The sequence below is a fragment of the Anser cygnoides genome, chromosome 4, assembly GCF_040182565.1.
Source record: "Anser cygnoides isolate HZ-2024a breed goose chromosome 4, Taihu_goose_T2T_genome, whole genome shotgun sequence".
Taxonomy (NCBI): domain Eukaryota; kingdom Metazoa; phylum Chordata; class Aves; order Anseriformes; family Anatidae; genus Anser; species Anser cygnoides.
Genome location: NC_089876.1, coordinates 36,034,272 through 36,046,924, shown reverse-complemented (window position 1 = coordinate 36,046,924; position 12,653 = coordinate 36,034,272). Strand labels below are relative to the sequence as shown.

General features: G+C 37.3%; 1 long non-coding RNA gene across 1 annotated transcript in view; it reads left to right on the top strand.

The window, feature by feature from the left end:
• LOC106042461 (uncharacterized) overlaps positions 1 to 12,653 on the top strand; it is a 149,372-nt gene that overhangs the window by 47,053 nt on the left and 89,666 nt on the right. Inside the window, exons 6-8 of the long non-coding RNA XR_010831096.1 lie at positions 2,354 to 2,460; positions 2,715 to 2,859; positions 12,230 to 12,326. This is a non-coding gene — a long non-coding RNA (uncharacterized lncRNA). The remainder of the gene's footprint in view (positions 1 to 2,353; positions 2,461 to 2,714; positions 2,860 to 12,229; positions 12,327 to 12,653) is intronic.

The window sequence follows — 12,653 nt, the reverse complement described above, 5'->3', positions numbered from 1 at the left end:
TTTGTTTTTGTGAAATGCTTTAGAAAACACTTGGGAATACATTTTTTATGTTTTATATGTTTATGTACACGTTCCATATGTTAGACAAACTTTGACAAACCTTTAACCAGAGATTTCTGGGTCAAATGACCTCATTTATTATTTGTAAACTAAGCTATCTAATCTGGCCCAGGGTCTTTTTATCATATGGTGTAAATCAAATAAACTCATCTGTTCCTCAGGCTTATAATTATAGGGAGTTTTCAACTCAACAGTTAAATATGAGCTCTGTTCAGCATAGGGCCAAAATGGATCAGAGACACTACAGAAGAGCACTGAGGGCCCCAGAACTCTGCACTACAAGATTACTCATTTTTCATTCTTCTGAAGGAAGTTCTTAGCTCAGCTAAGTTCAGCTGGCTCTTGCTGATGCCAGCCTGTCATCCAGAATCCATAAACACCCTGAAAAAAGAGGTAGCTGTAGGAATTGTTCACTGGCCTATGCATTTCTGGGCATCTTTCACAGAAGAGGATTTTCTTTGTTATTCCAGAAAAGCACTCTGTAGGGTGAATCACCCGTATTTTACCCTACATAAGGGTAGGGGCATAACCTACATTAAGGTAGTGGCAGGGGAAATCTTCATTAGCAGTCTCTGTGCTATCAGCTCTGATCTCATGTTTGCCAGGAAGCTTCATCCAGCCAAGAAGGGGAGTTGAAGCAAAACTGATGTTATGGCGGTTGTTTTAATAGAGTGAAGACACAAGCATAAAGACCCTCATTTCCTTTTATCTTTTGTTTCCACCTAGAGAAAGATTTTCCACCTGCAAAATATCTGAACTACTCCTGCCATCTCCCACCCACATGTGAGCAGAAATACTTCCTTTATTCCCTGCTTAGCAGAACTTTTTTGGAGAAAAAAAAAAAAAGGATACCATAGTTTTCTTTAAGCAGATTGTACTTCAATTTATTGCAGACAGTCTTGAATGCAATTGACAACTTCTGCTGACTCCAGCAGTGGGATAATAACTACTGGAACCAGCTGTGGTTACTGAATAATAACTGCTGGGACCAACTGTGGTTACTAGATCAGGTTATTGAACAGCTTGGCTTGATGCAAAGATCTAGGTATATAGCATCTACATCCATAGCCCCTAGATATATAGCATCTGCAGCATAACTTTCTGCAACATGCTTCTCCCACTGGATGGAGCATGAGGGGAGAGGTCATGGACTGTTCTAGCATGCTCACGTACTTGTTGATATAATGAGAGACAACACTGAACATAAGCAGGCTAGCTACAAGATTGTAGTACACTGAGCCCAGCGGAGAGAAATTTAGTCTATATTAATTCTTGAAAGGATAAGATAGGATCCTGATGCTTTAAAGTATAATAGAAGTGGATCATAATTTGAGACTGGAGACATGAGAGGAAATGTTGTGCATTGTGGTATACTTTCACTCAAGTGCATAAAGTTGACCCTGAAATTAATTCAAGTCTGTATAATCCAGCAGACAGAACAACTACCAGGTTGAGCTAAATCCTGCCAGTTTTGCAATTAAAATGGATTGCATCCCAAAATATTAATTTCATGCAGAAAGAAAAGCTATTCCTGGGAAACACTGTTTTATGGCCAGAATTCTTATATGCTTTTTTAGCTAAATAAAGATGTGATGTTTCAGAATTATGACTCTGCAAAGGTTATCTACTGTAGATGTAGCATTATCATCTGTATTTCAGTAGATAGAGGATGGATAATCATTTACCCCCTTCTTGAGTTCAAAAGTTTGCTTTTGAACAATTTTGGGTTCAGTGTTAGGTTTTGTTGATGTCACAAAGTTCATTGAAACAGCATTTAGCCCTTTTCTGTATACATTTCATAGCATAACTTCAGTATGTTGTGATACAAATGTCTGAAAGAAACAAAAATAAGTGATACCTAGTGTGTTCAGTTTAGCAGACCTTGATGCTACTGATGCAGGCATGGGTTTGATTTCCCTGTGACAATTTTACTCAGTCGTCTAGTAATCTAAGGGCAAAGTATCAAAAATAGGCACAGAGAATGCAAATACCTAGGCACAAGAATTTCCGAGGGATGAATTCTCAGAGCATGTAAACTTGATTGCTGATTTGTACCAGCTATAGGTCTCACCTAACATATGCCCATTCTAGTTAGTAAATTTGTAAATGCATAAATAGCTCATTTGATTTCAGGCGTAACCTACATTTGTGTGTGCTGTTATTTTGCATCAGTAAGTATTTTGTGCCTCTCAGCTGTGCAACAGTCTCTAAAACTCATCTCCATTTGTTTTCTTCTTCTAATTCTAGTCTTTAAGATAATGATTTTTTGTTGTTTGTTTTCTGCTTTTGCTAGATTCAATATGCTAAGTGGAATACTCTACAGAAGAAAATTCTTTTCCTAGAAGCATGAAGTGAGTGCTAGAAATGACCTCTGTCACTCACATTTGAAACATAACAAAGGTAAAGTGTACTTTTTCTTTGTTTACTGGAGGAAGCTACAGTTTTGACTCTATCTTCAGTTTTCAGGAGAATTAGTTGTCTTGGAGAATATGCCCTTGTTTCTGATTTATGCTTCTAGTTCCTATTAGTGATTGGTTATATGTGTGAGGGATTCCTTTCCTTTTGTACTCATCCTGTTTCTTTTGAACTCATACAGATGAGCTCATATAATTGTTTTCTTTTAATTATGTACTTGGCTTTGGATTTGAGGACAGAAGACAAACAAACAAACAAAAACTTTGAGGAATGCTGCAATTCCAGCTATATTTCCAAGTCTGTTTATCAGCATATTGCAAGAAGGAAAAAGTGAAACATCAGGAGTTGAAACTCCGTAGAGAACAGAGGCCCAGATCCTTGCAGGTATCTAATGTATCTCTCATGGATTTCATTTGGAGCCTGGTCTATCCTCATTTAAACAAGAAAGCTGAAAGCATGGATGAAACTTAAGTGATTTGTTTAACATTCCTTTTATTGATTTTTAATTTCTTTACATTCTGCAGGGTTTAGAGTGAATAGGTATTTTTGGTGGGAATGTTACAAGTATGTCCATCCATATTTAAACTTTTAGTGATTATCTCTAATGAATGTATCTACTTTAAATATATGTTTTGTTTTTTTTTTCCTGTTTATTGTATGTGATGGAACTAAGATTCCCCCAGCTACTCAAGATCTGAATACTGTTACAACAAATAAAATCTGAGTTTTAGTGAAAAAATGTGTTAGTATTCAACAGTTTAAAAAAAAAAAAGAATAAAAAATCTTTGCTTTATTTTAAAAAGAAACTGCCATCAAATAGAGTTGAGAAAACAGAAAATGTGGAATACAATAAGAAAGATCCACAAGCTTTCTTGAAGTCGTCATGTATCTGCTGCATATATAAGTACATGTAACCAGTTATTGAGATTGACATAAATAGCAGGTGTGGATGTGGTGATGAAAGCAATAGAGATCAATAACCAATCACGATCCCCTTTTAGAAGTAACATGTTCTGCATAATGTTCAAGCATACCTGTCACCCCAAAGAACAACAGCTGATTTAAGTCATTAGATAGAAACTAGCATCCTTAATAATGGCAGCAGTACTTTGTTTCCCAGGGTGATTGTTAACTGACCAAAGCGTTTCTTGGATTTGATGGTCTACTGAAGATATAAACACTCAAGGGTTTCTGCAAATCATCAATAAAGCATTATGCAGCTTCTGCAGTACTCAGCCACTGGTGTTGCCAGGAACACTCATATCAAACTATTTACGATAGTTGTGAAAGCACCACCACCAGAGACCAAGTGGATATCTTTCCCTGCAATACGTGACTCTAGATTGGTGCTTCCAGAAAGCTAAATTCAATGCAGTTCTGTCAACTGCATTATAGACTCCTGTGGATTTTTCTTCCTGTCAGCTTTTCATAGCATTTTCACAATGAACTTCAAGTTATCACTAGCCTTGAACTTTTAAAATCACTTTGATATGCTCGTTCTCTGTCTCTCAGAGGTCTCATTAAGGTGTCTGGTCATTCTTGGAGCTTTTGCACATGACTTGTGTGTATTACGGTGTTGGTAGGGAATATGTAGTTTACAGTGAATGCTATGTGCATTTTCCTGAACGTACTAACGATTCTGAGAAGTAGTAGGTTTAAGACATACTTAAATAGCAAAGCTACTCTGTGACTAGGGAGAAATACACTGAGAAAGGCCAGCTTATTTTCATAGGTTGCTCTGCAATGTGAGATCATTGTCGATGAGAAAATTTTGGAGAAATCACTAAGACTGTTTTAAAAGTGTACCTTTTTTCCCGCTCTGTTATCTTGGCCTCAGAAAGAATGCACTTAATTTCTGAAAGCAAAACCTAGTGTGTTAACCACTGTGACTGTTAAGTAATCCTAACTTTATTATGGTTTATTTGGGTACTACTCCATTTGCAGAAAGGTTGATGGCATGTGTGAGAGGCAGCAATGAGGAACTGAGAATGCTAACAAGCCAGGTGCTGATTCCTGAGCAGTGTTGTTTACAGTGATACGTAAATGCAATTTTACTGTCAAATACCACAATATAGACAGAAAGATTAGGAAAAACAACCCTCCCTGACTGTGAGGACATGGATCTTGACTCTTCTTTGACCTCAGTGCACTCTGACCCTGACTTAGTTTTGTGAGTTTTTTTCTCATGAGGTGATAACTGTAAGGAAGAAACAACACCAACCATTAGGACTTTTTCTAGCAGGGGAAGAAATGTATATAATGGCATGTCTTGCATTGTAGTCTGTTACTGATGGTTTCATTGAAATTTTTTATTGGAAAAATGATGTAGGGGAAATAAAAACTCCAGCAAACAGCTTGCCTTATACTTTAACTGTAAAGCATAAAGAGGACAAGTTTCTAACTGGTAGAAATGTTTATGAACTCTCACAAGGTATGTTTTGTTTGTACTCTTAGGGTCTTGAAAGACCAAATCATCAAGGCTGGTACTTAACACCCCACACCCCAACAAAATAGCCTTTCAGTCTAGGCAGGATTTTTTATGAGCAGTTTATAATCCATATCAAAATAAGGATTTATAAAGGAAGTGCTGACACAAATTTAGAACAGGATCCAATAAAAATGTTGTATGGCTTCTGGAGTTCACAAACCTGCATAAGGTCACAGCTCTTGTCCTCAACCCCCCACCATCCAAAAATGTGCTGTTGTGAGGTGCATGTGGATTTTTGTGGTAGCAAAGCCAAGCAAAAGAGAGAATAATTGAATTTGGCCTCTAATGACAGCAATGCAAATGTGTCACTCCATGTGTTCTACAACCTTTGCTTGTATAGTAAGTGACATGATATTACATTCTGAAGAGTAAGAAACACTTTTCTGACACAGAAGGTTAGGGAGAAAAGTAAGATTAGAAGTTTGAGTGAGTGACAGATGGGGTGAGGAAAAACAGATTTATTTAATGTTATCTGCACTTAAAAAAAAAATAAAAATTTTGATGTGTCTCCTTGCTGATTTTCTAAGCAACACAATCTGTAGCAATGGTGCTGTGTGGCAGGAAATTATCTGAAATAATGAACTGGTCAAGTATATTAAAACTAATACTCTTCTCATCAACATCCAAAATGTGGGACCTGCCAAAAAAATTCTAATTGCAGTATACTCTGTCCAAATTATTTTACTACTTGCCAAGGAGGGCTTTGAAATATTTGGCAGAGTCTTCCACCAGGAGAAAATGAAACAAGGGAAGGAGGTGGAACGCAATAAATAAACAGCTCCCCCCCCCCCCCCCCCCCAATAAAATAGCAGGTTTGGGGGGTTAGTCCTTTTATGAAGAGCTGATAACTGCATAACTCATACTGAGTAACTGTAATCAGAAATAATTTATCAGTGAGAAACAAAATGCACTTTTTATCTAACGCCTTCCAAACTTAAAGGTGATTATTTTTAGAACAGCTGCCTGAATACTGTGATATTGAAGAGGTGAATTGATATTGAAAATCAAATAAAATATCTTTCTATTCTTTTACCCTGATGGACAAATATGACACATTGGTTCCATGATCTTGGTTCACAGCCCCAGGAAACAGGAACCATAATAACAGTGAGTTAAAGAGATTTGTGATCTGGTACTAGCATGAAACTAAGTACAATCAAATTCTTTCTTATTTTTCCTTTCTGTTTCCTATACACACACGGTAAATTACTAAGTATTATTTTGTCTTCATCTATGTATTTGTGAGATGGGAGTAGCACAAACAGTATTCATAGGATATGCCTGAAGAAGTATTGTGAGATTTTTGTTTCAGTTCACAAGGTGTATCCTGAGCAGAAAGATGGTAAAATACAGCTGCTAGTTTTGTCCAATTGGATCCCAGGCTCTATTTGTTGTAACCATTCTGTTTTTAGTATTTTAAAAACATTTTCAGGTTTTCATACCTATTAAGACCTTCATGGTGTCTTTGGTGGGTATACTTGATCATAGCGTGCCAGATCAAAGATGTATTTAGGTAAGGTTTTGACTCTAGACATCATTAATGCCTGTGAGTCTTGCTTATCAAACAAAATTCACAGGAGGTTTGAGCTGCACAGCTAAATTTCAGTCCTTTAAGGGGATCCTCCTTCTGAGCTCTGCTGCCTTGGCCACAAACTTAGTGTGACTCCCATTTCCTCCAACACCTTTTCTTTTCTCAGGGCTGGGAGTGGGAAGCACAAAATATTTCTGGATCTGGCACGTGTACCAGGGAGGGCTTTACTATGAGAGGATGGAGCGGTACCAGCCATGGCTGGCTCCCTCCACCTTTGCAGCTCCCAAGAGAGATCAGAAACTGATTAGAAGACCCAGGTCAGAGCTTTTTAAGCTCTGAATTTGTCAGGCAAATGGAGGAGAAACAGATTTACAGTACTTTGTTTTAAGATGTATTTATTTGTAACTGCGAAAGCTGCAGCCATATTGTGTTACTGCATCAGGATCCTAAGCAGATGTTTAGATTTTACAGAAAAGGGCATATGGAGGAATTTTTAGTTTTCCTTTAGGAAAAAAAAAAAAAAGTTACCTTGTGTTTAATACACTGATGCTTACAAGAGGACAACCTATGTCATTACATCAAACTGTTTTAATGTAAAGATTTTTTTTTTCTTTCTGATAAGGTTAAGTAAATCAAGATAAATGTGTAGTCTCCCACTAAAATACTGGAGCCAACATACTGCATCATTTTTGAAGAAGCTTGAAAGGAAATGACATAGGAATTTCTTAGGGTAGGATTTCTCAGACTTTTCTATAATGTGATCATAGCCTAACAGAAAGATGATGTAACTAAACGGTTTATTCATTTCATAGTTGCATAGACTATCTCTTGTTTCCTTTCACATCTACACAGCAAACCTGTTGTTGAAGCCTGTCCAATTGGTATGTGGAAAATATGCATCATAGGGAAGGAATAATGTTGTCTTAGTTTTCTGTTCATATAATTTATTATTATTATTATTTTATATAAAGACCATACTAAACATGTCATTGTCCCTGCAAACCAGTAGAAAAGGCTCTGTGAACTCTGCCAGTCTCCACACTGCAATGTGTTTGCTGAAGAACATAAATGGGGAGCATCTACCTGTATGTTTTAGTTCAGCACAGACGTATGCTTTCGAACAGTCTCCCAGTTGTCCCCACTTTCCTTGCTTTGATATGCATTGGCAAGTGATCTTGGAGTACATGAACTGGATTCCTTTCAGATGAAACTATGCTGGAAGATATGCTGCAGCATCAAGGCTAATGTATTCCAGCTGATATAGGACTTCCAGGCCATGGGACCAGACTGATCCAAAGTTTAACAAAAAAGCAAACCAAAAAATCAGAAAGGCCCAAAGCATTATCCCTCAAATGCTTAATGTGTGGAATTTGGGTCCTCAGCAGCAACTTTTTCACACTTAAATACTCTTCACGTTGGTGTGTAGCACATGATAATGTAGATGTAGGTGTTTATCATTAGCAACCATTGCTTTTACAGAGTTCTAGCTTTAACTTGTTGAGATTACATATTTGTACACAGAGTTTTGGATCTGCATCACCATTTTTTATATGTGATTCATGATGATTGAGGCTATCTTGAAGTCGTCTTAAAGAAGAAAATCCTTCTTAAGGAAGATCCCTTAAGTTTATCTATCTCTATTTTGTCAGTGGATTTCAAGATACAGGGAAAAAAAAAAAAGAAAAAACCTTGCAGAAAAATATAAAATCAAAGTTACTCTATTCTCTGTTAAACATTTAAGTGACAGTTTTTTGTAGAATCTGATTTGAGGTATGTGTATATAGAGAATACCTTTATATAGGTGTATTTGCCTAGAGAAAAGGATGCTCAGGGGAAACCTTATGACTCTCTATAACTACCTCAAGGGAGGTTGTGGCAGAGTGGGGGTCAGTCACTTCTCCCGAGCAACAAGTGATAGGACAAGAGGAAATGGCCTCAAGTTGCACCAGGGGAGGTTTAGGTTGGATATTAGGAAAAAGTTATTCACTGAAAGGGTTGTGAGGCATTGGAACAGGCTGCCTAGGGGAGCAGATGAGTCATTATTCCTGGAGGTATTCAAAAGACACATAGATATGGTGCTTAGGGATGTGGTCTAGTGGTAGACTTGGTGCTAGATTAATGGTTGGACTTGATGATCTTAGAAGTCTTTTCTGACCTAAATGATTCTATGATTCTGTGTTTCTATATGCCTCCATTTTGTCCAGAGGCAAATCTCCAAACACTGGAATACCGTTTCCAAGCATTGGGAAATTCTAAGTACAAATCTGAATCTTTCACTTGGTCTCATAATATAACATGACCAGAAAAAGAAACATTCACTTCTTACATGGGCCAGTTCAGGTTTTCTCATCTGGCTACTAAAGGAGCTCTGCCAGCTTTGATTTTTTTGCTGAAATACTGTTTCAGGTGAAGAGACGTGCATATTGATTACTTGCATGTAGAGATTATTGGGTTCTGATAAGCTTCAACTGATGACTCTATGCAGTTGATTGGCATGGTCATAAAAAACATATATTTTTTCTGCATTATGAATTAGAGTGTACCAAGTAGCAGATACTCACAAAATTGTAATAGGTTATGACTAAGTCTTTGTAGAGGAATTTTAGACTCTGTTCTGTAATGGTCTAATTGTCGTTCTGCTTACTGAATCTTCTATGGTGTGTAAATACGTAGGTAGCAAAATCACAGAAGAAAAGCTGTTTTCATGGTTAAATGGGTATTCTGGGTTGGATGCCACCAAACTCCCTAATTAAGTTTAATATAGTAAAAAAGGATGATATGCATGAGGCTGCAATACCGTGCACACAGTACCTAATGGTACAGGACAATAACACAAACCTGGCAAAATGTTAGAATAAGTATGCTTTATGGATGAGGCATTTTTGCTGCTGCTGCTGTCTGATATGACACACATGGTTTCCAGTAGCTAAATGTATGGTAGTTAGTTTCTGTATCCAACACTGCTGTTCTTCCACTGACTGCTTACATCAACTAGCCTTATGTTTGTTTTATTGCTTCTGTTGTCACTTTATTTATTATGCTTTTATATAGCTTTATAGATGTTCACAGCACTTTATAAAACATAGAATTAGACAACCTTGTTGCCACAAAGAGCTTGCAATCAAAGCTCTGATCTTGCACTGAACTTTTATTCAATGCACAATCCCATTGAACTTAATGGGATGCCACACAGGAATAGAGACTACAAGCAGATCCTACTGTCAGGCTTGGTCTTAATACACCGACAACTAATACTAATACGATACTAATCCAGAAGTTGTGGGTGAGCATCCAGGCAAAAATGTGTGTCTTTACATCTTGGCCTATGCCATAGCTATAATCTCTGCCATTCATGTCACAGTGCAAGGAATCTGCTTTCTCTGGTTATGATGACTGTTAATCTTTCTAAAATAAAATATGGTCCCTACTTCCATGTCTGCATGAAACATGTTGGCCTCATTTTGCTGGAGTCAAGTAATGAGAAAACATTCAGGACTGTAACTTAAATGGTTCGAGAACTGGGATCTCTTAAAATATTTCTTAATTTTCTCCTTGTTCTGGCACCAAGGCAAATGGGTAGGTGAGTCCAAGAAAAATATGAAATATCCAAATATTATTTAACATAAGTCATGCAGGTCCCAAATTCCCAACAAGATACATCAGACGTAATAGTTAGCACTTTGTATCCTTACAATGGAAAATAGCAAGGGTTGTACAGCTGAGATTATCCTAAATATGGATTGTTCAAGTTCTTTAGACCTCTGTCCACAGAGGAACTTGAGAAGTCTCATTGCTTGTGAAAGTAAGTCCATTGTATTTTAGTAGTATAAATCTGGAACTAGGAATTTCACAGCAGGTACCTGAGACTGACAATTTTTTTGTCTCTAAAATTTGTTGTTTAAATTTTGGAATAGTGCTATGACTTCTTTGTTCAAATTCTAATACCATTAAAAAATCTGCACTTCTGGTCATAGCAATAATTTGGTTTTAGCAAGTGGTTGGCTTGAGTGGTTACTGATGGAGTTTTATATATAGAAATATGAAGCATGTAGTTTATTGTAAATGTGAAGTCCAGATAATTTAAGGCCTGAGTCTAAATGTGGTTTAATACCTTTTGATTCCTTACCAATTCTGGAATGGTCTGGCAAATAATCAAGTCTCCAATTAAGATTTGAGCAATTCATGTTCTTCTAGCCTACACCTCTCTGCCTCTGTCCTAAAGAGCATGCAAAGACCACTAAAGGTAAGGAACTGCCAGTAGTGGTCTTGTCCTCAGCCCTCCTGAAAGGAGCAAATGGAAAAAGCGAAGGCATGTCAGGGTTCACCTCCAGCAGAGTTTGATTTGTGCAAGTTTTCAAAGTTGTAAAACAAGAGTGCAGTCCTGGTTACCCAGTTGCTTGTACTGGGGGAGCTACTGGAATTCACTGTGGCACTTTCTGTGTCCATCTACCTGGATTTTCTCCAAAAGGGAGTTCATCCCAGGTGGTGTGTCCCCATGTGGGAGCACATCTCTCTGAAAGAATAGACAGTCTTTGAGATTGGTGTCACAGTGAGACCACTTGATTAACCAAACATGGAGGAAGGAGTAGGCATGATGCTGAATAGTGGGTACTATAGGACCACGTAATGGAGATCAACATTCATGACCCATGTCTGGACCAGGGATTATAGTTGTATATTTTGTCCTACTGACCTAGTTTAATAGATGCTTATGTTTCGTTTTTTTTTTTTTTTTTTTTTTATAGGCACTTGTGCTTTGTGAAAGTTCTATTATTTCCTAATATTTGTAATTTTCAAGAATGTGTGGGCCCCAGTTTCCTGCACTGAGCCCACCAGCTAGAATTGCTTGTGAAAATATTAATTTCTTATGTAACTTCAGGATTTTTTTTTTTTTGGGGGTGCATTCTTTGTGTAGGGGGGACAAAAAGAAAAGGGCCATATCATTTCAGAACATAAGCCTTTCTTTAGCAATTGGCCTTTCTAGGGAGTGGGTTAATTTATATCTGTCTAACATGGAGTTGTTTGTGTTCAGTACTGAACACTGTCAGACAAGCATGCTGAAGCAGTTGAGATCTGATCCATCATAACACTTTGGATAGTCCTGAAGTAGCTAACAAATATCACATGAAAACAGGTGCCAAGAATATCAAATATATTTGGGCTGATACGTAAATGCCCTATTCAGTTTCTTGTTTTCTCTTGTCAAGCTCATTGTACCGTTTAGGGTTTTAACTGAAATAGTTTTAGGTCTGATTTCTTTTGTGTGTGAAGCTTCCACAAGTTGAGGAGAAATGTGGTATAGCTGCTGAATTTGTCCCTCTATCACTGAAAGTAAGTGGTTTGGGTCTAGAAGGCCAGAATGGTTTGAACCTAACTTTAGCCATAACAAAGCAATGCTTCAAGAAAGACAAAGGAAAGGGATACAACTGACATCTCAGTTTCACATCAAACCAATAAAAATAATTTGTCCTGGGACAGCATTTAAAATATTCCTCTTTAATTGCAATGAGTGGGTCCTTGGCTTTAAACTAGCTGGGACCAGTATAGACAGACAGATTTTAACACCCAATGAGGCTTATCACCCAATTTCCAAAAGGGAATATTTATCCTATTTTTAGATGGTTTTTGTTTGCTTAACATTTCTGAAGATATGATCATATAATACTGATTGTACTGTATGCCAGAGTGATGGAATCATTCCCAACCCTTTTCTTACATCTTTTTCTTATGTCTAGATTCCTATTTGGAAGAAAAATGTCCCCAGATTTATAAATGTCTAGCCCTGAAAATGCTTAGCAACTGCATGTAATCTGCATTTTTATCCTGCAAAGGGTAAGTAGAAATCCTTTGGGTGTGTGTTGTATATGTTAATGCTCTGGACTACTGCTTAGTACTTCAGAATAGTTCCTCACTCATTTTCTGCAGCCAACTACTTGTAGATCTTTGCAGATTTTAGTGCTAAAAAAAGCCCTCAAAATTGTAAACATGTTCAGTCATGTGAGAATCTATCAATCTAGTACATCTTCGAAATGCAAACCATATTCTGAAGGAAAATGATAAATGAGAAGACGGTATAAAGCTAAACCCAAGACTGTATTTGAGGCTTGCTTAGTCTTTTCTTGGCAAACACTTTAATATTTTCTTCTGATACTCCATATC